The sequence below is a fragment of the Haematobia irritans genome, chromosome 5, assembly GCF_050003625.1.
Source record: "Haematobia irritans isolate KBUSLIRL chromosome 5, ASM5000362v1, whole genome shotgun sequence".
Taxonomy (NCBI): Eukaryota; Metazoa; Arthropoda; class Insecta; order Diptera; family Muscidae; genus Haematobia; species Haematobia irritans.
In genome coordinates, this window is record NC_134401.1 from 77,701,896 (window position 1) to 77,728,596 (window position 26,701).

General features: G+C 33.5%; 1 long non-coding RNA gene across 1 annotated transcript in view; it reads right to left on the reverse strand.

The window, feature by feature from the left end:
* Positions 1 to 26,701, reverse strand: part of LOC142241180 (uncharacterized) — a 378,900-nt gene that overhangs the window by 144,975 nt on the left and 207,224 nt on the right. The window contains exon 4 of the long non-coding RNA XR_012723517.1: positions 8,331 to 8,355. This is a non-coding gene — a long non-coding RNA (uncharacterized LOC142241180). The remainder of the gene's footprint in view (positions 1 to 8,330; positions 8,356 to 26,701) is intronic.

Genomic DNA, 26,701 nt, shown 5'->3' on the forward strand with positions numbered 1-26,701 from the left:
TAGAATGTCCTTTTGTCTGTTGAAATCACGCTAATTTCCGAACGAAACCAGCTATCTGCTTGAAACTTTGCACACGTAGTTGTAGGTCGGATGGTATTACAAATTAGCTATTACGGCAAATTAGCCATACCCAGCAAAAAAAGCGTCGCCAAACAAGTATTTTTTAATGTATTATAACGCTTGTCTAGAACGTTTGACATGAAATATTTTCAAAAATTCGCAATTTTTCTAGAAAAAATTTAGAATTGTTTTCAGCAAAAATTAAATAATGTTCACTACTTTATTAATTTTTAATCCGTTTTTAATTCATTTGAAACAACAAAACTTCAAATTTCCCATTAAAAATATGAAAAAAGCGAGTTATAAAAAATTGTCTTAAATGAACTTCTTGTGCAGTTAAAATAAAGAACATCTTTGGGAGGACATTTTTGGAAGTGCTTTTAAAGTTGTGCCTTAAGAAGAACTTCCAAATTTTTTTGCTGGGTAGGTATAGCCCCCACGTAAACCAGATTTGGCTCGCGGAGACTCTTGCAGTATCAAATTTCCTCCGATCCGGCATCCGCTTTCCAAAATGCCGTATGTGTCCACTAATCAACTGTAAAAGGTTTCAACATCCTAACAGTAAACAGCTGAGAAATATACAAATTACAAAAAATAAAGTTTTTTCAACATACCTCCCCACTTTGGGGATTTTGGGAATTGTTGATACCAATGTTGGGAATGGTATATTCAGCAATATTTCCTAAAACAATTTTCCCTGCAAAAATCAATAAAACTAATAATGATTTCACAATTAGTACAACAGTTATTAAGGTTTCAATTCATATTTTTAATTCCCAAAAATCGGAATTTTTGAGAAAAAAATCCTTACCCGAAAAATTCCAATAACTCGGATAAAGTAATGAATTGCTACAAATGTACGTTTATATGGGGGCTATAACTACATAAATATAAACCGATGTAAATCAAAATCGGCGTGGGTAGCTAGAATGTTAATTCTACTACCTGTGCAAAATTTCAAGTAAATCGGAGAATTTTGTAAGGAATGTAGAATGAAGAAAAATTACGACTCCACTCAAAATAGTAACTTTCAAAATTTCGCAACAAAATAAATTGTGGGGCCCATATTTTGCGAACAGCAAAAGATAATCTCGTACGTACGCGAACTTTACAAGTTCTATCCATCAAAGAAAACATCACCGAAATCGGTGCAAATATGCGGAGTTGACAGCTAAAACAAAATGTCATACCCCCGAGGTGACCAACTTTCAACGCCTACAGGTAAGCCGGTGGATGCATACTTAAAGGAATACACCTCAGCTTTCAGACAAAACATTTTGTTAATATCTTTATCCGTTCAAAAGTTGCAAAATTATTTCCAAAAAAGCGATGTGGAACCACTATGGACTGGTGCAAATGAACTTCATCGGAAGTGGACAAAAATTGATGGGAGATCCCGCAAAAGAATTTTTAGTGGAACAACTTAATTTTTTTTTTTTTGCTGGATACTTCTTACTTACTTTCTCAGTACCATTGATATGTGATGCGAAATTGCCTGACTTGTTTGACTTTGTAGCTCTCTCTTGTCAGTTTTTAAGGAACGCATCTCACCATTGTAATAATCTTGGATTAATATCCTTTTTCATACTTTTCCCATCAGTTCAGACAAATCATCTTTATGCAGTTTTTCAAATGTTATTTTATTCTTTATTTGCATTGTGAATGAAGCTCCGATTACGCTAATGTCCTTTGTGAGTGGGTACTATTGGTACATAATGGCATTTATTTATATGGAAGTATCCAATTCGTTGTACTATTACCCATATGCATAGATATTCATCGTTTCGAGTACTCATAGTCACGTTCTTGAAAGTTTGCATGAATGTGTGTTTGTGGGTGAAGCTTTGATGATGCGTTTGTTGTATTTATGTTGAACGTTTTGCCAGATATTCCCATAAACTAAAGTGTAAAAGCTCATTACATTTTATAACATCGTTATAATAAATTCTTATCGCACGTTCTCCGCCACAACTCCAACACACACACTCACGCACTCCTATATGACCATATCCACATTTATGCATGCGGTCATTGTTCCCCCGTCCGTTCATGTCTTCCTGTACTAACTCTAGTGGAAATTTTATAAAAATTGCTCATAAAAAATTTTGTTTTGTACTTTTAACAACATCCTCACCTTATTCCAGGCCACAGGACTTGAGGTCTTATTCCTACACACGACTCCCAAGATGCCAGAAGGACGTTATGGGTATCGGTTGTTGGAGTTGTTGTTTGTTTTACAATAATTAGTTGAGAACAAATTGTTTTGATTATTTGGCATTAAGTTGTAATATTTTACGAGTTGATAAGTATTTCTCCATACATATACGCTCTCTCTCTCGTGCTCCCACAAATTTTCTTTAACATACGTGAGGCACAATGGGTGAGTGTGGGTGTGTATGTCATTTGAGGAAGGCAAGTGGTGTGAATGGATATGTGTGTTGTTGTTCTATATTAGAATTCTGACCTTTTATATCTTTTAATTAAACTTGAATGCGTTAAATTTGATTTAATTCGTTAAATTTGATTTAATTCGTGAACAAACAAAGATTAATAAACTTTCTTGGGTCTTTCTTCCCATTGCCAATAAAGTATGCCTCATTTATTTCAAGGGCCAAGAGACGAGAGCATTCCTTAATTAAATTTACTCTGATTAAAAGATTTATGTACTTTTAATGGTTTTAAATTTAATATCCCAAAAGTCATGGTTTAAGCAATTTCAATGTTATGTGTGTGAGCGAGTGTGACTGTTGAGAGAGTCAGTGGTTAACTTCATTTTCTGCTTTCCATTAGAAGCTTATTAACACTTTAACCCTTGTGCCACAGCAGCCACAATGAAATGAAATCCATCCATATCGTTCGCATATTTTACTCTTGCGTTAGCGCTATCGAGTGTCATTACTTTCGTAAAATTTTGAATAATTAATCATTTACCCGCTATTGTTGGCACATTATTCGGGATTTGAAAGTCTCGTTTGTAGTGGCTTTTCTAATCTGCTACATACTGTGGTTGTGTTAGTTTATAGTACAGCATGTTCTTTATGGGGCATTGGCTTAACTTGTGATTCTTAAAACTTGCCAAAACTTCATAGCCTTTGTGAATAAGTGTCTAGGCAAAAGGGCAGCGTAAATTTTACAAAATGTTAAGGTTTTAGTTGGTCCAAACAAAATTAAATATAGGGACCACAACTGCGGTCCTCAAAATAACCAACTTAAGCCAATTTTTTTGGGTTAATTTAAGATTTTGAAAAATTAGTATTCATCATGTAAGTGAAACAGTCAAGTATACCCACAGAGACAAGTTCATCAACATTTTACCGACGATAGCCTTTCATTGATATAACGAAAATAGTTCATTAACCCTTTCGACCCTAAAGTTTCCTGTGGTCAACTTTTTGTGTTTTGAGACTCGCTGTCAGCGTTGTTTTTGTTCATAAAACTGTAACGGTATCGAAAGCTACAAGTGTTTTCCTCAAAAAAATATATGCGAATTTAAAAAGAGGTTTTTATACATGTGACTTTTTTCAAAAATTTCAACTAAAATGTTGAAAATTTTTATTAAATCTGTTGTAGTACATGTCGAATAAAATATTTCTGGAAGTCAAATCTTAGAATTGCAAAAACACAACAGATGAGAAATTTTTAAATTTGAAAAGTTGCCTGTGGGCAACTGTGGGCAATTGTGGTAGTAAAATTAAATATTTTTGAACATAAGACCTAGAGAAAAAGGTTTGAAAAACAATAATTGTGAACAAATTTTGAACTTCGATTGGGATTCCCCAGTGACGAGAAATGCGGCGATGATGTGGAAAACATATCTGCAGTGCAGGGGGAATTTGGAAGGAATCTTGGCAACATACTAGTGGATTTGCACGAATATTGGCGCTTTATAATACTTTGTTTTTTTTACACCGCCAGTTAAATTGACATGGGTTCAAAAAAAAAACATTTTCGCGAGTCACGTGTGATTCACGAAAATGTTTTTTTTTGCCGTGAATGAAATTTAAACGAAATCTCGTGAATGTGCGTGAACGGGACTAAACAAAAATGAGTAAACATCAAAATTCACTTTCACGATCCAACTCACGCTCAAGATAAATTCACGTTCACGATAAAATTCATGTTCACGATAAAATTCACGCTCACGGTAAAACAGAGACACAAAAAGTCACAATCACAAACAAATTCACGTTCACTGATTTTAATCACCTTTACTTATTTAATCACGCTTAAGATTTCAATGGGGTGAGTCACGAGAAATTTCGTGAATTACTAGAATTTTATTGAGCCACGAAAATTGTCGTGTTCCGAAAATATTCGTGAATCACGAGATTTGTCGTGAAGTACGAAAATTGTCGTGAATCGTGCGAAAGAGTGAGGCATAAACGTTGTTCATATGTGAGGGTGCGCGAGTATAACTTTTCATTTCGTGAATTGACGTGAGCGTGAATTCCTACCCAAATGGCGTGCGTGTGTACAAATATTTCTTCGTTAATGTGTTTGAGCGTGAGTGAAATTCCACTCACGTACCTAAGTATATATTTATTGTAAAATAACAACAAAACGTAATACGTCTATCATTACAAAACAAACTATTTTGTAGTCACAATTGCCCAAAGTTTCCCACAGGCAACATTCTCTACCTCCTAAACGAATGGTCGTGGCAACCCGAAATTTTGGCTAGACGTTTCTTAAATGACTTCAACATGATTAAAAGTAAAAGCAAATTAGCGATACCTATAAAAATTCGGGGTCGAAAGGGTTAAGACACGCTTTGTTAACGAAGGCTTTACTACCAGTGTATCTTATGAGAAGGGACGAATACAAATTTATATCATCTCTTCTCTTCTCTCTCGAAAAATTAGGTAATATTAGGTAATTAAATATAATACAAATTACTAACTCCCAAAAGAACAAAAACGATAGACACAGGTACATTTCAACAAAATTTTGGACCATGGAAGTTTTTATATTCTAAGGTGTTTTTGTGCACATTTAAAAATGAAAATAAATATTCTTGCGCTTAAAAATATTGTGTTAAAAAATTTAAGTTCCAGACATATAATTTTTACACCCAAACATATGAAAAACAGTCTTTTCCGTCCGTGTAACAAAGGGACATTTCATTTGTCTAAAATTTCGTGCCGGAGGAAAGTATTTTCTCTTTAGGTGTTGTATTTAGAGCATTATATAATACTATGTTCTTACTTACTCGTTTTCCTCATTCGTTTTTCCAAAACATTTCACCGTTCACACCACAATGAGTTGTTCTGGTTTGACATTTACCACAAATCCAAGAAATTCCAATTTATTCTCAACTTAAATATATGCAACGTTTGCTGAAAGAATATTGCAACCGCAGGGAAATTATTTTTAAGTTATTTTCACATTCCTCTGATATTCAAAGGGTTTGTTTAAACACTTTTTCTGTGAAATTTTTTCCAATAATTTCACATATATTTTGGAAAGAGTATGTTTAGTGGGAGCATATTTCAAATTAGGATGGTTCACAGTCTACACGGATGAAAAAGACTGTTTTTCATATGTTTGGCTATAAACATTATATGTTTGGAACACAAATTTTTAAACACAATATTTTTGAGTGCAAGCATATAATGTTCATAAACTAGCATAACATGTTTGGGACATATATGTTAATATGTTAGAACATATTATGTTTGGGACATAAAATGTTTGTAAATATAATATGCTTGGATGCAAACATATATTAATTTAGAAATAGCCTATAAACATACATGTGTTTAGTAGCTTGGAGCGCTATTTAACAGGGAGCGATATTGAATTAAGTTGGTGGTTGTTGCTTGTTATTACAAAATTAACATTTTATTTTTCCTTGGGCAATTGATCAGCTACTTCTTTGATCCTTACAAACTGTGTGGTCCGCTGTTCGAATCCCCGTCCGGCAAAAGGTAAAATTAAAATAAAAAAAAATTGAATAATTTCTTCTACAATGTTTGTATTACAGAAAAAGGTGCTAAGAACTAAAAAATGTCGTGGAAGTGAGAAAGATGTGGGGGAATATACAATTAGGCAGAAACAAAATTTTGAGCATTCAGGTCGAAAACCTATGTTGTTAGCACCTATATTACCTGTTTATTTTCATAATTCATTATGATTGTAAATATGTAAATAAATAAATAAAATTTTGAGCACAATATTGTTTGGGAGAATTTTTTTAAGCATATAATATTTTTGGGTGCAAAATGCTTCCAAACATATTATATGTTCACATAATAACATATTGTTTTTTGGAAGACAACATTATTGAATTTGGATGCAAAAATACAAAATGTTTGGAACTTAGACTACCCAAACATATATTGTTTAGACCAATATGCTTTCAAACATATTATATATTGGAAGAGATCAAACATATAAATGTTTGGGCAATATCCAAAAATGTATATGCTTGAAGCAAAATATGTTTGGGAGTATATGTTACAGAAGCGATTTTTTATGAGGGTGTACAACTGACGTGAGGAAAACTTGTGTGTTTGGGCTTTGATTTTATTATAGGAAAAGGGAAAACATTTCAAACCCCAAAACATGTTTGATCCAAATTTAGTAGAAGCATTTTACAATCTCAATATTGTTTTTGTGACAAAAATATTCTATGTTCGGAACTTCACGAAAGTCTCATAAAAAATTGAAATAAGTATCTTGAGCACAATATGTAAATAGATGGCCTGAGGTATATGAGGTATATATGGATTGTCTAGGACCAATAGGACTCTGATTGCTAATAATCTCGTGCTAGAAAATTAAATTAAATTAATTTCCAAAAAATGTCAATGCCTTTCTTGGGTGCATAGATGCTGTTGAGCATATAAGGGTTAAAATTTATCAATTGTGAATGTAATTTCCGCCTACATGAACTATGTAATCTGCTTTTAAATGATCAAACAATAATTGTTATCTTCATGTTTGTGTGGGCGTGGAGATGATTTTCTCACGTGTTTGTATTAATCCCCCATGTTGATTTTGTTGGTAAGGACGCATTAGCATCATGCTGTTTTATTTTACACATTAAGCACATAATAAACATTAACATTTTATTAACATCTCATTACAAACTTTAGCATTCTCCCTCTATTGCTCTCAGTCATATTCACACTCACAGACACACCTCTTACATATATTCGCTCTCTCTCCCTCTCTTTTTCACTGATTTATGTACATATAACACTTTGACGAAAAAATACATGGCAAATGACACCATCAGAGACGCATTATAACAGGTAACAAGTATCATAATAACATTGTACAACCATTTGTTGCATATTTGCTTCAATCTGGGGTTGTCGCCAAATGTTTTTTTTTTTTTGTTGTTTTATAAAAACTTTTAATGAATTAAATTAGCATTATGTCGATCTCTACGAAATTGTCTGTGAGCATAAGCTTGTGAGTAACAAAGAAACATTTTAACATCTCTACCTTAAGTGATTGTGTTCAACAAAGCATTACATTTATCACTATTTCAAAGTGAGATGACAATAAAGGTTAGGCAGAAATTCAAGTGGGATTTTCGTTAGTCGACTGTCGCTATAGAGCCCAAATATGTAAGAAAGTCCTATGTCCTAAACATTTTTAAAAATCAAAACAGTCGAATTATGTTTTCTTTTGAAATTGGAGATTTCCCAACTATGAAGAAAACAATCAAATTAAAAAAAAAAACGGTGGAAAATATACAAAAATTACAAAGGGATCTTCATAAAAAATAACGAAAGGACACTGTACTATTTTTAGGGTTGAGACAGTAAAATGAAAAAGGAGGAAACACTGAAAAATTAAACAGTAAAATGTATAAAAACAAAGTTTAGTTCCTCTTTATTAATAAGTAGCCAAAGAGGAGTTGACGGACACTTTCAAAAATAAAAGCGGGCATTAAGTTCATTTTTCAAAATTCAAATATCTTAAAACAGAATAATGTTATAACTTTTTTGGGAAATTGCATTATAACTTGGTGGGGAATGATCCAAAGCAACAATTGAAAAAGTTTTTCTTTAAAATGAATTATTAAAGAAAAGTAAAAGGGAAAACTTGGTCATTTTAGAGCGATAATGTCGACTTGCACCAAGCTTATTTCAAAAATGAGAGTTTTTGCTGGGTAGCCTAATGACGAGATCATTGAGGATCATAAGATTCAGAGATATTATTATCTGTTGACGGCATTAAAGCGTTAAAGTAAAGTTTTAACTTTATACCCTTCAAATGTAATAATCTCTCCTCATTCGACAAAAGTTTCAACTCACCTTGCTTGTTTTGCAGAAACTTTATCTGAAAATAGAAAAAATATAACTTGAATATATGAGACTTAAATTATTGAATTTGTAATAAAACTTAAAATTAATTAACGACATAAACTCTTCATATATACACACAAGAAATTATCACCGAATTTTTTTCAATTAAACACTTAATTGAATTTGGAAACGGATTAAATTAATAGGTTAATTGATTCAATGGCTTAACAGCACTTTACTGGCACCTCGCCAAATCGCTTGAATTTAATGTATGTTACGTAGTTAGGTGTTCTGACTCTAAAAAAGTAAACATTTTGGCTCGGAAGTACCCGGGTCTTTAGAAATAACCTCGTAAAACTCATTCAATATTTTGCTATATCTCAGTCATTTATGTCTCAATTTGAACAAACTTGGTGTCGTTGGAAAGGCCAAAATTTTTACTTTGTTAGAATCGGAAGTCCAAACTACGTAACATACTTGAAATTCAAGCGATTTGGCGAGGTGCCAGTAAAGTGCAGTTGCTCCCGAACGGTTGGGTTTTTGTTTTTCGCGTAGATTGAAAAACATCGATCGCAACATTCTGTCTACTGCTTTCGAAATATGTTCATAAATATTTCGAATACAAGTCATAAAAAGGGTTGAAATAAATAAAGTGTGCAACAACAGATGGCCCTGCGGTAAAGGACACAAAAAATAAATGACAGAATGCATTTGGAATTACCTTTGTTTGTGATATTGTAAAAATGGAAAACAATCTACGTTTATTGAAGGTAAGCAAGTGTAAAATATGAATACCGTTCTCCAATGAAAAAAAAAAAAATCTAGCATAAAAATATTTTTGCAATCAAAAGGTGAGTACAGTATTGATCTTTTAAAATTGTAATTTTTTTTCTTCCAGTTTTCTTAAAACCAAGAGCGGTGCGGGTTGGTTGGAAGATTCACTTTCAAGTTGCGAAGTAGCGTTGGCATTAAATTGCATTTTTGTTTTATCTGTCTTTTTCAGTTTTAACCCAAGCAGAGAACAGTATATATGATAAGTAACCTAATGAGCTGCATTACAATCTCTACACGGACGAAAAAGACTGTTTTCCATATGTTTGGGTGTAAAAATTATATGTTTCGAACTAAATTTTTTTAACACAATATTTTTAAGTGCAAGCATATAATGTTCATAAACTAGCATAACATGTTTGGGACATTTATGTTAATATGTTAGAACATATTATGTTTGGGACATAAACTATTTGTAAATATAATATGCTTAGATGCAAACATATATTAATTTAGAAATAGCCTATAAACATATATGAGTTTAGAAAGAGAGACATGGAGAGTATGCTGCCAATAAAATAATGGAAGTAATCAATTGGTGCCTTAAAAATATATGCAATGTGTGGAAATTTTGGAAAGGAATTGCTACTAAAATTAAATTAAACCGAGCCCCTTAATACACCTTTTATGCTAAAAGACTGCAACGGAAACAGATTACAAAGATTACAAAACTGCAACCTGGAACTAAGAATTCAAATTGACATTCTATACAGGTAATGTTTAACAAACAAAAACTTTAATTGAACAAAAATAAATCTTAACTATTCTGTTTACTCTCAGAAAAATTTATTTAGTTTACAGAAGATATTCGTTTTTCGCAAAAACGAACTTAATACTAAGCATTAGTTATTATTGATCGTAGTTGTATATGCAAGTTATGTTAGAACAAAACACAAATAACAAGAACCAAATTCTTTTGTTTAGCATAATTCGCAAGAAGAAAATATGTTATTGAATATGTTTTATAAGAAACGCATATTTTCTTTTATTTCAAACCAAATTAAATATGATTTTGGGTGCGCAATATATTAATTGTTGATTGATATCAATTCATTATTCAATTGAATCAATCATATATTTGATTGATTTTTGTCGCTAAATTAATTAAAATTTTAATTGATTCAATCACACAATTGATTAACTCCGTGACAAAAGTCAATTAAATTTTTAATTGAAAATTATGTTGGTTTTCAATCAAAATGGGTGATTGATATTATTATTTTCATGATTGACTACATTTCAATTAAAACAAGTATATACGGCCGTAAGTTCGGCCAGGCCGAAGCTTATGTACCCTCCATCATGGATTGCGTAGAAACTTCATCTAAACACCGCCATCCACAATCGAATTACTTAAGTTGCGGTAACGCTTGCCGATGGCTTGGTATCTTAAAACCTCCTAACACCATCTTCTAAATTGTATGTAAGTCCATACGTGGTATATATTAAATCAAAAAAGATCGATCCAATACGAATGTAATTCAGTTTGACAAAGTAGACATAAAATTTTGACAACATTTTCTACAGACATAAAATTTTAACAAAATTTTCTATAGAAATAAAATTTTCACAAAATTTTCTATAGAAATAAAAATTTTGACAAAATTTTCTATAGAAAGCAAATTTTGACAAAAATTTCTACAGAAATGAAATTTTAACAAAATTTTCTATAGAAATAAACTTTTGACAAAATTTTCTATAGAAATAAAATCTTGGTAGATTATTTTTGGCTCGAGTGGCAACCATGATTATGAACCGAATAAAATTTTAACAAAATTTTCTCTAGAAATAAAATTTTGACAAAATTTTCTATAGAAATAAAATTTTGGTAGATTATTTTTAGCTCTAGTGGCAACCATGATTATGAACCGATATGGACCAATTTTTGTGTGATTGGACCAATTTTGGTATGGTTGTTAGCGACCATATACTAAGACCACGTGCCTAATTTGAACCGGATCGGATGAAGTTTGCTCCTCCAAGAGGCTCCGGAGGTCAAATCTGGAGAATGTTTTATATGGGGGCTATATATAATTATGGACCGATATGGACCAATTCTGGCACGGTTGTTATAGATCATATACTAACACCATGTTCCAAATTACAACCGGATTGGATGAAATTTGCTTCTATTGGAGACTTCGCAAGCCAAATCTGGGGATCGGTTTATATGGGGGCTATAAATTAGAGGTGTGCACGTGAGTAATATTTTGCTCACGCACACTCACGACGGAAAAATCTTACTCGCGCACATTCACGCACGATATTGTTTGGTAGGACTCACGCACACTCACGAAAAGAAAATTTGTACTCACGCACACTCACACACGAAAATGTTGTGACTCACGAAAAATACCGTGACTCACGAAAAATATTGTGACTCACGAAAAATGTCGTCACTCACGAACAATTTTTTGAGTAATTTACCTTTGCGACGTGTCTGAAAATACGAGCATTATTAAAATCGAGAGCGTTATTACACTCTTAACATCCCAGGTGTCACTGCAATTGCAAATAAATTTAACTTTTAAGCGTTTTATGTTGGTGAGCGGGATTATTTTCGTGAGCGTAAATCTTTACTCACGCACACTCACGAAGATAATATTTTCGTGACTCACGCTCACGCACGACATTTTGGTTTATTAATCACGCTCACGCACATTCACGCCGTTGCCATGAGCGTGACTCACGACTCAATTTTTGCATGGTTGTTAGAGACCATATACCAATATCATGTACCAAATTTCAGGCGGATCGGATGAAATTTGCTTCTCTTTGAGGCTCCGCAACCCAAATCTGGGGATCGGTTTATATGGGCGCCATATATAATTATGGGCCGATGTGGACCAATTTTTGCACGGTTGTTAGAGACCATATACCAATACCATGTACCAAATTTCAGCCGGATCGGATGCAATTTGCTACTCTTTGAGGCTCCGCAAGCCAAATCTGGGGATCGGTTTATATGGGTCTATATATAATTATGGACCGATGTGGACCAATTTTTGCATGATTGTTAGAGACCATATACCAACAACATATACCAAATTTCAGCCGGATCGGATGAAATATGCTTCTGTTAGAGGCTCCACAAGCCAAATCTGAGGGTCCCTTTATATGGGGGCTATACGTAAAAGTGGACCGATATGGCCCATTTTCAATACCATCCGACCTACATCGATAACAACTACTTGTGCCAAGTTTCAAGTCGATAACTTGTTTCGTTCGGAAGTTAGCGTGATTTTAACAGACAGACGGACGGACGGACATGCTTAGATCGACTCAGAATTTCACCACGACCCAGAATATATATACTTTATGGGGTCTTAGAGCAATATTTCGATGTGTTACAAACGGAATGACAAAGTAAATATACCCCCATCCTATGATGGAGGGTATAAAAATGATGGAATCCGCGATTTTCGTGATTGAAATAAAAAAAAATGTGTCTACACCCTAAATTTCTAAATTAATATATGTTTGCATCCAAGCATATTATATTTACAAACAGTTTATGTCCCAAACATAATATGTTCTAACATATATGTCCCAAACATGTTACGCTTGTTTATGAACATTATATGCGTGCACTTAAAAATATTGTGTTTAAAATTTTGAGTTCCAAACATATCATTTTTACACCCAAACATATCGAAAACAGTCTTTTTCGTCCGTGTGGGCTAGGACTTATATTTAGTATTTTGTATTTTGTTTTAGATTTTTTTTTTTGGAAAGTATCTGTTATAATCTGAATTTGTAAACTGACATTTGTTTGTACATAAATACCTTTGTTAATATATAGCAAGAAGAGAAATGAAATCTGTATGCTAATATAAATATTTTAGAGACTAGACTTAAAGTTAGATAGCTTCTTAAAAAATGCATTTATTATAAAGAAGGCACACGTTTGGCTCGGACACAAGCCCTAAGGACAGGTCAAAATCATGTTTGAGTATATAGGGGTAGTATATATCCACACAGTCACACGCACACAGGTATGTCATAACCAATTTCAATCCTATTGAAGTCTTAAAGCAATATTGAGAATCTCTGTGTCTGATATTTGCACAAAACATGAAAGGCGCAACTAAAAATGCTGTATACAAAGAATTTCGATTCGGTTTCAATAACTCCGCAGGCCAAAATTAAGTTAGCCATGTATTTCAGCCTTTTCAAAAGAACAGGTGAATGTGAAAGCAAATCGTAGTTCATTTGTGGTCAGTGCGGCAACAAAAGATGGAATTGTATGCCCTCATGTAGATTGCTTCGAAAATCGTTCGAAGAAACCACCACTCTTGGCAGTTGGTCTGGCAATGGATGTGCATTGATTTGCCCAAACACAGTTAAGGGCAATCTGCAAGCCATCACCTAGCTCAGTCATAACAAAGATGATAATTTATCAAATGAATCGATTTTGAGGGCGAGCACGAAAAGCTGACCAGGTACTCGTATCACCCTGTGACAGCGCCGATAGGGTAGGCAAGTGGTTTTCGTGGTTGTTCATCTTGCAATCAACGCCAATTGAAAACTACCAATAATTGCATTGTGTCCACTAACTGTGTAACAAGACTTGTCGCAATGTTAGCAACAGAGTGGGCCATAAACTTCCGTGTTTAGTTACTTTTACATGTAAACTTTCGTTGGGGAAAATACATTTCTACACAGTGGTGCCAATTTGTTGCTTTTAGCACCAAATTTAGTGTTTTTTGATGTCCAAATAGTACCAAATTGCCTTTTTAGTGACTTTTCGAAAAAAAAGCTTTCTGACGTTTTCATATAGTGCTTTTGGTGCTGTTTTCAATTTGAAGGAAAATACATTTCTACACAGTGGTGCCAATTTGTTGCTTTTAGCACCAAATTTAGTGTTTTTTGATGTCCAAATAGTACCAAATTGCCTTTTTAGTGACTTTTCGAAAAAAAAGCTTTCTGACGTTTTCATATAGTGCTTTTGGTGCTGTTTTCAATTTGAACAGGACTGAGTTTGAATGACATCTTAAAAAAAATAAAAAATTGTGAGTAGATTGTCAAAAGCTTAAGAAACTCCAGTATATTGCTAAATATAAAATGTGATTGTTGAGAAAGTGATACTGATCCATTTTTGAATCAATATTGTTATTTAGACTATTCTAGCGACAACTTGATAAAGATGTCATTAAAAACGCTGTTAGTAAATTCACAAAAGCACTCATAATCAATATATAAAATAGACGCCCTTCAAATATTAAAAAACTAGAGAATATTAAAAAATTTTATGTCGATAAATTTATTTTCTCCTGTGAAAAACCATGTTTTAAAATTCATTACTGATCAAAATGAATTGAATAAAATTAATTTCATTAAGCCCAAAATACATAGCTGTACACTTGGATAGAGGTTCATAATTTCAAAAGATCTAAAGAGATATTTAAATTAATCCATAAGGGAAGGTTCTTGTTTTTCTATTCGTACACGCACAGAAAAACCATGTTTTGCCGCATCAATTTAATGCTTATCTAGAGCATGTAATTGCCGCGAAAATCATGTATTTTGTCTTTGTAAAAATAGTTTTCGAGCGGAGAAAAATGTATGGTGGCAATAAGCATTTTAATGGTTCTCAAATACCGCAAACATGTTCTATCATTTAAATGATTGAGAATTTGAGACCATTAAATGGTCGGGAAAATCATGTACCTGACCATTCAATTTTTTTTTTACTTTTTTACAGGGAAAAAAGTATTTTTACTCGTATAGGGTTGAGTATAGACATTTCTAGAACCATTACATGGCCATAAAGACCGTTTACATTTTTTTCGTGACCATTTAATTTTTTAACTTTTTTTGCAGCGAAAAGAATTTTATAAAAACATTGACCAGGTACACATGATTTTCATTTTGCGCGTCAGTCGGATTTACTGTTTTGGGTTAATTTATTTATTCAGAAGTCGCACGTGGTTTTATGTGACGACAAAAAAGGAAAGTGTAATTGAAAAAATGTACCTGTTTTTATACCCTCCACCATAGGTCATTCCGTTTGTAACACATCGAAATATTGCTCTAAGACCCCATAAAGTATATATATTCTGGGTCGTGGTGAAATTCTGAGTCGATCTGAGCATGTCTGTCCGTCTGTTGAAATCACGCTAACTTCCGAACGAAACAAGCTATCGACTTGAAACTTGGCACAAGTAGTTGTTATTGATGTACGTCGGATGATATTGCAAATGGGCCATATCGGTTCACTTTTACGTATAGCCCCCATGACTGTTTCTACAGTAACATCCACGGCTAAGTGTGTAAATATAACCATAGCGATAAGTGACAGGCGAATATTTGTTTACAATACCGTGACGTCTAGCGGCGTGTCGCCAAATTTAATTCTTTCCCAATTCCTTGGCTGAAAATGTTATAGTGTTGCCATCGCTTATCAAATTTTACTAGGCATTGTTGTTCCCTTGCCAAAAGACATTACATGTTTTTATTCAACTGCAATATTAAATGATGAAAAAGCATGCTATATTGACATCAAAAACACTCGACAACAAGAAAAGAGGAATTTTTCACAACAAGCTTATTGTATTTTCCGTCGCGGCAAAAATGTTTCGCCTACCGCCTATCGCAATGGTTATATTTGCACACTAAATGTGTTTTCCTCGGCCATCGCATTAGCTGTGGTAAAATTCTATTTGCAGATTAGACACTAAAAAAACAAATATTGTTGCAACCACAAAGATTCAATGTCTTTACGATACAAATGCAATTTTTGAGTAGAATACACTGTTAGAAAAATATGTTTTTCATATCAATTTCAATTTCAATTTTCATATTCAATTTTTAAACACAATATATTTAAGTGCAAACATGTAATGTTCCTAAACTAACAATAAATGCTTGGGACACATATGTTAATATGTTAAAATATATTATGTTTGGGGCATGAATGTTTCATAAAAGTAATATGTGTGAATGTAAGCATATATAAATTTAAAAATTTCGAGTAATCATATATATGTTGTGATATTTTATTCAGAGAGCGACAGAGAGAGTATAGGGAAAGAAAGAGATATGGAAACCGGGAGGTTTGACCAGTGATGCCAATTTGGTGCTTTTAGCATTTGCATTTGCATTGCATTTTTAGTGCCTTTTCAAAAAATGCCCCAACTTGGTGCTTTCTGGCATTTTTATTTTGTGCTTTTGGTGTTTTTCAATTTGAACAGTATTAAATTGACGATATCTTTTCATACAAAAATTCGGATTAGACTTTCAAAAACTTAAGAAACTCAACTGTAGTGCCAAATATAGAATTTGATTGTTATGAAGGTGGTATTGATTTTTTTTATCAATATTGGTATTTAGGGTATTCTTTAGAAGTGCTTAGCAATGAGTGACGAATTTCTGAACTTGATAAAGATGTCATTAAAAACATTTGTATTAAATTCGCAAAAGCACTCATAACTGAAATTAGAAATAATGTCGAAAAAATGTTTTTCCCCTCTGAAAAAAATAGTGTGAAATTTTAAACACATTACTGATCAAAATTAATTGGATGAAAGCATTCAAACTGATCAAGGTGTACACTTGAATAGAAGTTATTAATTTCATAATCAAATCATGCTTCAAAACAAAAGTTCTATAATACATCTGTGGAAGTTGTTTTTTTTTAGTAGAGCATTGAATTTTAGCTGGCTTTAGTAGTTTGTGGTGGGAGCGGGTACGTTAGAATTTAAAATATATTTTTGGTGCTTTGTGCCCTTCGGGAGTTGGCACTGGGTTTGACGAAAGATATCAACAAAACACAGCGAGAGAATCAAAAGAGAGCAATTTCTGTGAAACCGCTTGTATGTTGTTTCGGAAAACTGTTTTATGATAAGGCCAACAATTTGATATGCTTAAGTCTAAATATTATTTAATTTGAATATTAGAATGAGTATTCGGAGTAAAGAGAATAGACATTCGGAACCAAGAGAACAGACATTTGACAAAAAACAGCATGTTTTTTCGCCTTAAGAGCAACATTTTATGTATGCGTGGACATGTGTTTTGTTTATCATTTTGGCATAATGGGCACAAATTTTCTTGGTTCGTTAAAAGAGATCGGAACGTACGAGGAGTAAGTCAAAATATTCAGCCAAAGAAAATTAAAAACTAGAATAAGGCATGGCATTTTACTAATACTGTTTTCTTCGCTGGGTATAAGAATTTACTACTGGAAAAGAAACTTTTATTCACTGATAACAAAGCATTCGTAAAAATAAACAAAAACCGAACTAAAACCAAGTTTCCTCAAATTTAGTAAGATTTCTTATAAAATGATAATTCTGACTTCCTTTATTATAGAAAGCTTATCATACGAATAACACTTGGCATAGAAAAATATTTTAGTTCACACTTGCTAGAATATAGGAAAATTTCCTACATTTCTTTTATCTACCTTTAATCGATACCTGTCATCGATGTAATCGATGTGTTTGCGCGTGGGTTGTTTTTTAGTTGGAATCGCGTTGTTATGGTGTACGGAGAGATTGTTAACAAAGAATATAGTAAAATAATATTATAACAAGTATAAACGGCCGTTAGTTCGGCCAGGCCGAATCTTATGTACCCTCCACCATGGATTGCGTAGAAACTTCTACGAAAGACTGTCATCCACAATCGAATTACTTGGGTTGTGGTATTTTAAATCGTTTTCTAAATTGTGAGTTAGTCCATACGGGGTATACATTAGACAAAAAAAAGTATGTGTAGGTAAGTCTACAAATAATTACGAATCGATATGGACTTTTGCACGGTACGTAGGGAGCCAGAATTGAAATATGGGGGTCGCTTATATGTGGGCTATATACAATTATGAACTTGATATGGACCAATTTTTGTTCATATCTGAGGGCTATATATAACTATAGACCGATATGGACCTAGTTAGGCATGGTTGTTAACGGCCATATACTAACACAATGCACCAAATTTCAACTGACTCCGATGAAATTTGCTCCTCCAAGAGACTCCAAAACCAAATCTCGGGATCGGTTTATATGGGGGCTATATATGATTATGGACTGATATTGACCACTTTTGCCTTTGTTGTTTATGCCTTTTGTTGTTAAATATCATATACTACCACCACGTACCAAATTTCAACCAGATCGGATGAATTTTGCTTCTCCAAAAGGCACCGGAGGTCAAATCTGGGGATCGGTTTATATGGGTGCTACATATAATTATGGACTGATATGAACCAATTCCTGCATGGTTGTTGGATACCATATACTAACATCACGTACCAAATTTCAACCGAATCGGATGAATTTTGCTCTTCCAAGGGGCTCTGGAGGTCAAATCTGGGGATCGGTTTATATGGGGGCTATATATAATTATGGACCGATTTCGACCAATTTTTGCATGGTTGTTAGATACCATATACTAACACCATGTACCAAATTTCAGCCGGATCGGATGAAATTTGCTTCTCTTAGAGGCCTCGCAAGCCAAATCGGGGGATCGGTTTATATGGGGGCTATATATAATTATGGACCGATGTGGACCAATTTTTGCATGGTTGTTAGAGACCATATACTAACACCATGTACCAAATTTCAGCCGGATCTGATGAAATTTGCTTCTCTTAGAGGCCTCGCAAGCCGTTTATATGGGGGCTATACGTAAAAGTGGACCGATATGGTCCATTTGCAATACCATCCGACCTACATCAATAACAACTACTTGTGCCAAGTTTCAAGTGGATAGCTTGTTTCGTTCGGAAGTTAGCGTGATTTCAAAAGACGGACGGACGGACGGACGGACATGCTCAGATCGACTCAGAATTTCACCACGACCCAGAATATATATACTTTATGGGGTCTTAGAACAATATTTCGATGTGTTACAAACGGAATGACAAAGTTAATATACCCCCCATCCTATGGAGGAGGGTATAAAAACGGTGGAAAATATACAAAAATTACAAAGGGATCTTCATAAAAATAACGAAAGGGCACTATACTCTTTTTAGAGTTGGGACAGTAAAATGAAGAAAGCAGGAAATAGTTAAAAATTAAACAGTAAAATGTATAAAAACAAAGTTTAGTTCCTCTTTATTAATAAGTAGTGCAAGAGGAGATGACGGACACCTTCAAATATAAAAGCGGGTATTAAGTTCGAGTTTTGCAGCTAAAACAATTGAAAATGTTTATTTTCTTTAAAATGAATTATTAAAGAAAAGCAAAAGGTAAAACAGGGTCGTTTTAGAGCGATAATGCCAACTTAATATCGGCCTTAAAGGTAAAAATCAAATTAAGTACAAAACACCATAAGTTTTAAATGCATTTAAAATGGTGTTAGATGCGAGTAAAACACTGTTCACGCCTAAATAATTTTTTTAAATATTTTTTTATAAAATTATTTATGTATGTTTATTCTCGACTCCACGTTCTTCTTTTATTAGAGTTTTTGAATTCCTTCCCAAATTTAAAATTTTTATACCAAAAGCAGTTTTTTGTTACAAAATTGTTATTTTTGCAATAAAAAAATAATATTTTATCCAAAAGCTCAGTCCATTTCGTTTATATCAAGCACTGTTTCTGACTGTAAATTTTTAATAACCCACATTTCGAAGATTCATAATAAAAATTAAAAAAAAAAATGGTGTTCGGTCGGAGCAGAGATTGAATCCACGACCCTTTGCATGCAAGGCAGACATGCTAACCACTGCTCCACGTGGCCAACAAATGTATGTTTCTGTTAAATAATGTTATGTTTGCATGGGCTCGTATGCGCTGCAAACTATGCTATATAAATGTAAATTATCACGATAATTGTCTACTGGTGACTATAACAGCTACGTAGCCCAGTGGATAGTGTGTTGCCTTACAAACTGTATGGTCCTCGGTTCGATTCTCCGTCCAGGCGAAAGGTAAAATTTAAAAACTTTATAAAAGTAAATAATTTCTTAAACATTATTTGTATTACAGAAAAAGGTGCCAAGAACTAAAAAACTTCGTGGAAGTGAAAATTATGTGAGGGAATCAGCACAATCTTCCTTGAGGAAAATTCTTCCATTAACATGGAATCGGGCAGCACTCAGTGATAAGAGAGAAGTTCACCACTGTGGTATCACAATGGACTGAATAGTCTAAGTGAGCTTGATACATCGGGCTGCCACATAACCTAACCTAACCTAAAATTCTTCCAAGCATATAATAGTTTTGGGCTCAAAATGCTTCCAAACATATAATATGTTCACATAAAACAAACATATTAATGTTTCGGCAGTATCCAATAATATATGTGCTTCCTGCAAAATATATTTGGAACATATGTTAGAGAAGCGATTTTTTTTGAGGGTGTCGAAGACAAATTTCTTTGATAAAAAGATATCACTTGATAAACTTAAGGGTGATATCTTAAGAAATTTACCATGCCATGGATTTATGCGTCTAACTACAATAATGAACGCTGTCCTAAAATTAAATATATTCCAAATTTCTGGAAAGAAGCAGATGTTGCCATGCTACAAACACCGCACGATCCCAGTATTGTATTTTTGGACATTTCCTACGCCTTTGATGGAATATGGCATGATAGTCTCCTCCTAAAGCTCAACAGCTTCCAAAAAATTTCATTACAATTTTTTTTTGTATCAGTGTATTCCTGAGGTGAAACATAATATGTTTGAACAATACAAACAATATTTTGTTTGGACCAATTCTGAAAATATATATGATTGAAGTAGAATGTGTTTGCGAGTATATGTTACAGAAGCGATTTTTTGAGGGTGTAGGTCTTCAAACCCCTTAAGTCTGTGTGTGTGTACTATCTCTATCCCGAACCAGAATTTAACGACAGGCAATAATATTTATAATATACGCGGTCTTAGACAAAAATGTTTATGCGTCACAAACAGAATGACAAAGTTATAATACCATACCCATTCCTGGGTGGTGGTTACAAAAAATTATCAAAGGAAGGTTCGGTTCTCACAGTACTATGATTTTCTAAAAGTATGAGGGGTGAATGTGTTATTAAACCGTTGTAACACATCGAAACAGCGATAAAATATACTTATATCTAAAAATAAAAAAAAATTGCGTTGCAGGATATGCGAACTTTGGACCGGCCGAACTTAGTGCCATTTTTATTTGTTAGGACTAAAAGTTCTCTCCTCCCCACCCTCCATTGTTATGGTATGATTTAAACCAAAGTAAATTGATATCGAGATACAACATGTGCTGCAAACCCCGTTTTTTTCTTTTGTGGTTTCCATGTCGATTTTACGACTTTACACTCTGAAAATAGTAAAGCTGAACAAACAAATGGTGTGATTGTTTTTAGTCTTTGTTCTGGTTTCATTCGTCGAAAGTGGGTTATGAATACTTCATTTTATAGATTGTTGTGGTGCAAACAGAGACCAATTTCCATATTCGGTTCTGTTTGTTTTTGTCTTTGGCGTTTCCAAACATTTGGCTATAAACTTGGCCAATATATGAATTTAACGCACGGACGAAACGATGAATGGGTTGGGCCGTGTATGAATGGCAACATTGGAATATATCGGCACATTTATATTTATAATACGCCGTTTGCATTTGATTACATTTGGGGAGAAAAGCGAACGATTTATTTGGTTAGTAGACCCCTTTTGATATATCATGAATGTGGCATGAATGACCACACCTTTAAAGCTTTCAGGATTACAATAAAATTCGAATGCAGCATCGTAAAATGGCCAACATTTTACGATGGCTTTGTGAATTTCCTGTTTTTTTTTTTTTTTGTGTTTCTTGTGAGTCCCCCATACACACCCAAGAGTTTCGATTTCATTTTCGTTATTTATAAACGCCAAAATGTATTCTAGATTTGTTTTTTGGAATTTAAATACCGTTTTTCGTCTTTTCTTTGTGGCGAGTAAAATTGGTTTCAGACATAAAATGGGCCAATAAAAAATCTATGAAAGCAAACTGTGAATACTTTAATTTTTGAGGGAAAGCAGATAATGAAACAAGTAAGTAGAATCTAAAGTCGGGCGGGGCCGACTATATTATACCCTTCACCACTTTGTAGACCAAAATTTGTCCTACCATCTCAACTCCTTCATGAAGGTTAATATTCCTTTATAAAAATATTATTATCTTAAACGAATGGGAGACAATTTTTTGTACTTCTACAAAATCTCTAGAATAAAAATTTAAATCAGCTAATGCCCTGGGATGAAGTACAATGTTACTATCAAAATATAAAAAAATATTTAAATCTGAACCAATTTTGAGGAAGCTTCGCACAAGTGTATTTATGATTTTCGTCTCTGTGGGTATATGAGTCTAAATCGGTCGAAAGATATATTCGGGAGCTATATGTAAATCTGAACCGATTTAAACAAAATTTAGCAAGCGTAGTTATAATGTTAATTCTGCTCCCTCTGCAAAAGTTCACGTAAATCAGAGTAAAACCTTTGCCTCTGTGGTCATATTAGTCCAAATCGGACGAATGACATATATGGGAGCAATATCTAAATCTGAACCGATTTCAACTAAATTTGGCACTATTAACTATACAATTAAACGTACTCCTTGTGCAAAATTTGAAGCAAATCAGGCCAAAACTCTGGCTTTTGAGCCCATATAAGTCCAAATCGGACGAAAGATATATATGGGAGCTATATCTAAATCTGGACCGATTTCGCTGATATTTTGCAGGTTTTACGGGACTGGCAAAACATTCAGATGTACGAAATTTGAGGACCATTGATCACATCGGTGATAAATATATATGGCACCTATTTCTAAATCTGAACCGATTTTTTCCAAAAACAATAGCGATTGTCTTTTACCTGAAAAAAGACGTCATACCAAATTTGAGGACGATCGGACTTAAACTGCGACCTGTACTTTGTGCACAAAATTACAGACAGACGGACAGACAGACGGACATGGCTAAATCGTCTCAGAATTTAATTCTAAGCCGATCAGTATACAAAAAGATGAGTCTATCTATGACTATTATTTCGTGGCGTTACATACAAATGCACAAACTTATTATACCATGTACCACAGTACTGGTGAAGGGTATAAATATGGGAAACATTTAAATCTGAATCAATTTTAAGGAAACTTCGCAAAAGTTTATTTATGATTTATCGCTCGATATATATGTATTAGAAGTATAGGAAAATTAGAGTCATTTTTACAACTTTTCGACTAAGCAGTGGCGATTTAACAAGGAAAATGTTGGTATTTTGACCATTTTTGTCGAAATCAGAAAAACATATATATGGGAGCTATATCTAAATCTGAACCGATGTCAACCAAATTTGGCATGCATAGCTACAGGGCTAATTATACTCCCTGTGCAAAATTTCAAGTAACTCGGAGTTAAAAATTGGCCTATGTGGTCATATGAGTGTAAATCGGGCGAAAGCTATATATGGGAGATATATCCAAATCTGAACCGACTTCAACCAAATTTGGCACGCATAGCTACAATGCTAATTCTACTCCCTATGCAAAGTTTCAACTAAATCGGAGCAAAAAGTTGGCCTCTGTGGGCATATGAGTGTAAGTCGGGCGAAAGCTATATATGGGAGCTATATCTAAATCTGAACCGATTTGGCTGATATTTTGCAAGTTTTTCGAGACTCATAAAATATTCGGATGTACGGAATTTGAGGAAGATCGGTTGATATACATGCCAATTATGACCAGATCGGTGAAAAATATATATGGCAGCTATATCTATATCTGAACCGATTTTTTCCAAAATCAATAGGGAACGTCTTTGAGCCGAAGCAGGACCCTATACCAAATTTTAGGACAATCGGACTAAAACTGCGAGCTGTACTTTGCACACACAAATACACCAACAGACAGACGGACAGACAGACAGACAGACGGACATCGCTACATCCACTCAGAATTTAATTCTAAGCCGATCCGTATACTAAAAGGTTGGTCTATGATTACTCCTTCTTGGCGTTACATACAAATGTACAAACTTATTATACCCTGTACCACAGTAGTGGTGAAGGGTATAAAAAGGCACTAGTTTTTAGCATGGTACAATAATTCCCAGGTAGTTGCAGTATTACAAAAAAAAACAGAATTCAAGTACATCCAAATGTCAGTTTTGTTTATAATTTTAATGTTAGTAAACAAAAGATATTAAATATTTTAAATTTGTTTTGTTTACATTTTAGTGTTAGTTACCAATAGTAACCTAAGTCAATGGTTAAAAACAGAGTAAGAATTAATAAAATTGTACAAATTACAACTTTTGAAAATATTTGAGGTCAAACGTTTCAGATGGCGGCCGGACATATCTCCCAACGGACATATCGCCCAAAATGATTTTTGGGCGTTTTGACGTCCCTAGAGGCGGTAACATCGCCCAATTTTAGTTTGGGCTTTATGTCCTCCCTCATCGCGGTCATAAGCCTCATGAAAAAATGTGGATGTTATGACTGTTTGAATATAATTGAATATAAAGAATAGTTTAAAACAACAAAGTATATTTTTTTTAAATATTTCAAAAGCTATATATGTTATGATTACTTCATCTATACATTAATTTTTTTAAATATTTAATAGATAGATATGCCTCTTATTGACAAATATCGAATCCTGCTTTTATTTTATATGATGGGGCGGTCACACCGCCCAATTTTAGTTTTGGCTTTATGTCCTCCCTCATCGCGGTCATAAGCCCCATAAAAAAATGTGGGTGTTATGACCGTTTGAATATAATTATATTTTTTTTAAATATTTCAAAAGCTATATATGATTACTTCATCTATCCATTATTTTTTTTTTTAAATATTTAACAGATAGATATGCCTCTTATTGACAAATATCGAATCCTGCTTTTATTTTATATGCTGGAAGAAGATGTAAAACTAGCATATCTTGGCTCCATCGTTTGTTTTAATTGTTTTTGGCTGGAACAGAATTTTTGACCATTTTTCTTCTCAGCGTACGACAGAAATGGAAAAGCGGCTAAGGTGACACTACAAAGACCTATTTCGCTCGTGAAATAGGTCGGTTTAAGCTCAAAGACATTTGAATTTATATATTGAAACATGAAAATTCGGAAAATGATAATTTTTTTCTTTTGAACAAACCAGACAAATGCTGAATTGAAAATTGTGTATTTTAAACTGAAAATTGGAACGAGATGAGGTGATCGATGTGCTGCCGATGGGTACTTGAAATAAATCGCCCTCGCGATTTTTTTCAAGTACCCATCAGCTGATCGACATGCTGCTGATGGGTACTTGAAAAAAATCACGCGCACGATTTATTTCACGTACCCATCAGCAGCACGTCGATCATCTCGTGTCTTCCCAATTTTAATGTTTAGAACAAGATAATAAAATTAAAGTTGCTAGGATTTGAGGACGAACTGAATGTGATGAATTTAAAAAAAGGATTAGCGCGCGCGAAAATATCAACAAAATTTTTCAATTCACATCCAAAACACTGAATTCGGATCACACATTAAGAAGTGATGCAAATTCAGTGCAACAGCTGTTGAAATGGTGGACATCCGTCCTTTGACAAGTCCCTTGTAAAATCATCATCGATTCTGTACCAATTTTGAACCACTTCCGGGAGCAAAAAGGAAATTTTCACTACTTTTTTCGCTGGGAATATATTGTCATCAGACAAAAGATTTCATGTCCTTAAACTATGAATGCGATTTGTTCTTAGTATAGAAGTATTTCTCCGATATAAAGGATTTTTACCTTGTCCAAAAGTCGATAAACCTTTCAATGAAGTCGTTATATGTGTATGTACATGGACGAAAAATACAGTTTTTCATATGCTTCGGTGTAAAATTTATATGTTTGGCACTCAAATTTTTAGAAGCATATAATGTTCATATATTAGTATAACATGTTTGGGGCATATATGTTAATATGTTAGAATATATAATATTTGGAACATAAAATATAATAAGTGTAGATGCAATTTATAAATTGCCAATAAACATACATATATGTGTTTAGTAGGAGTGACCGAAAGAGTATAAAGAAACACTAAAAATGGCGAATGAGAGAGATAACGAAAGACATCAACACAACACAGTGCGGCTAAAAGTCCAACATTAAGGAATATGTATGTATGTTAAAACGTAAATGTTCGTAATTGTTGATTTTATATATTGTTAATAAATAAATATTTGCAGTAAACATTCGAATAAATTATAAAAAAATTTTGTATTTGAAATTCAACACAAGTATGTTTATTGCATTTTGCTGCAAGTAAAAAAATGGGCTGGCGCCTTAAAGATAGATCTTTGAAGAATACATACAAAATTTTGTTGGGACAAACCGCGAAGCAGAATATGTTTGGGAGTATATCATCCTAAAAAAATCGCTTCTGTAACATATACCCCAAACACATTTTGCTTCAAGCATATATATTTTCAGGATTGATCCAAACAAATTATTGATTGTGCTGTTCAAACATATTATGTTTCACCTTAGGGCATACATTGATAGTAAAAATTTTAATGAAATTTTCTTTGTGTGGATATATTTTTAAGGCGCCAATTGGTTACTTCCATTATTTTACTTGCAGAATACT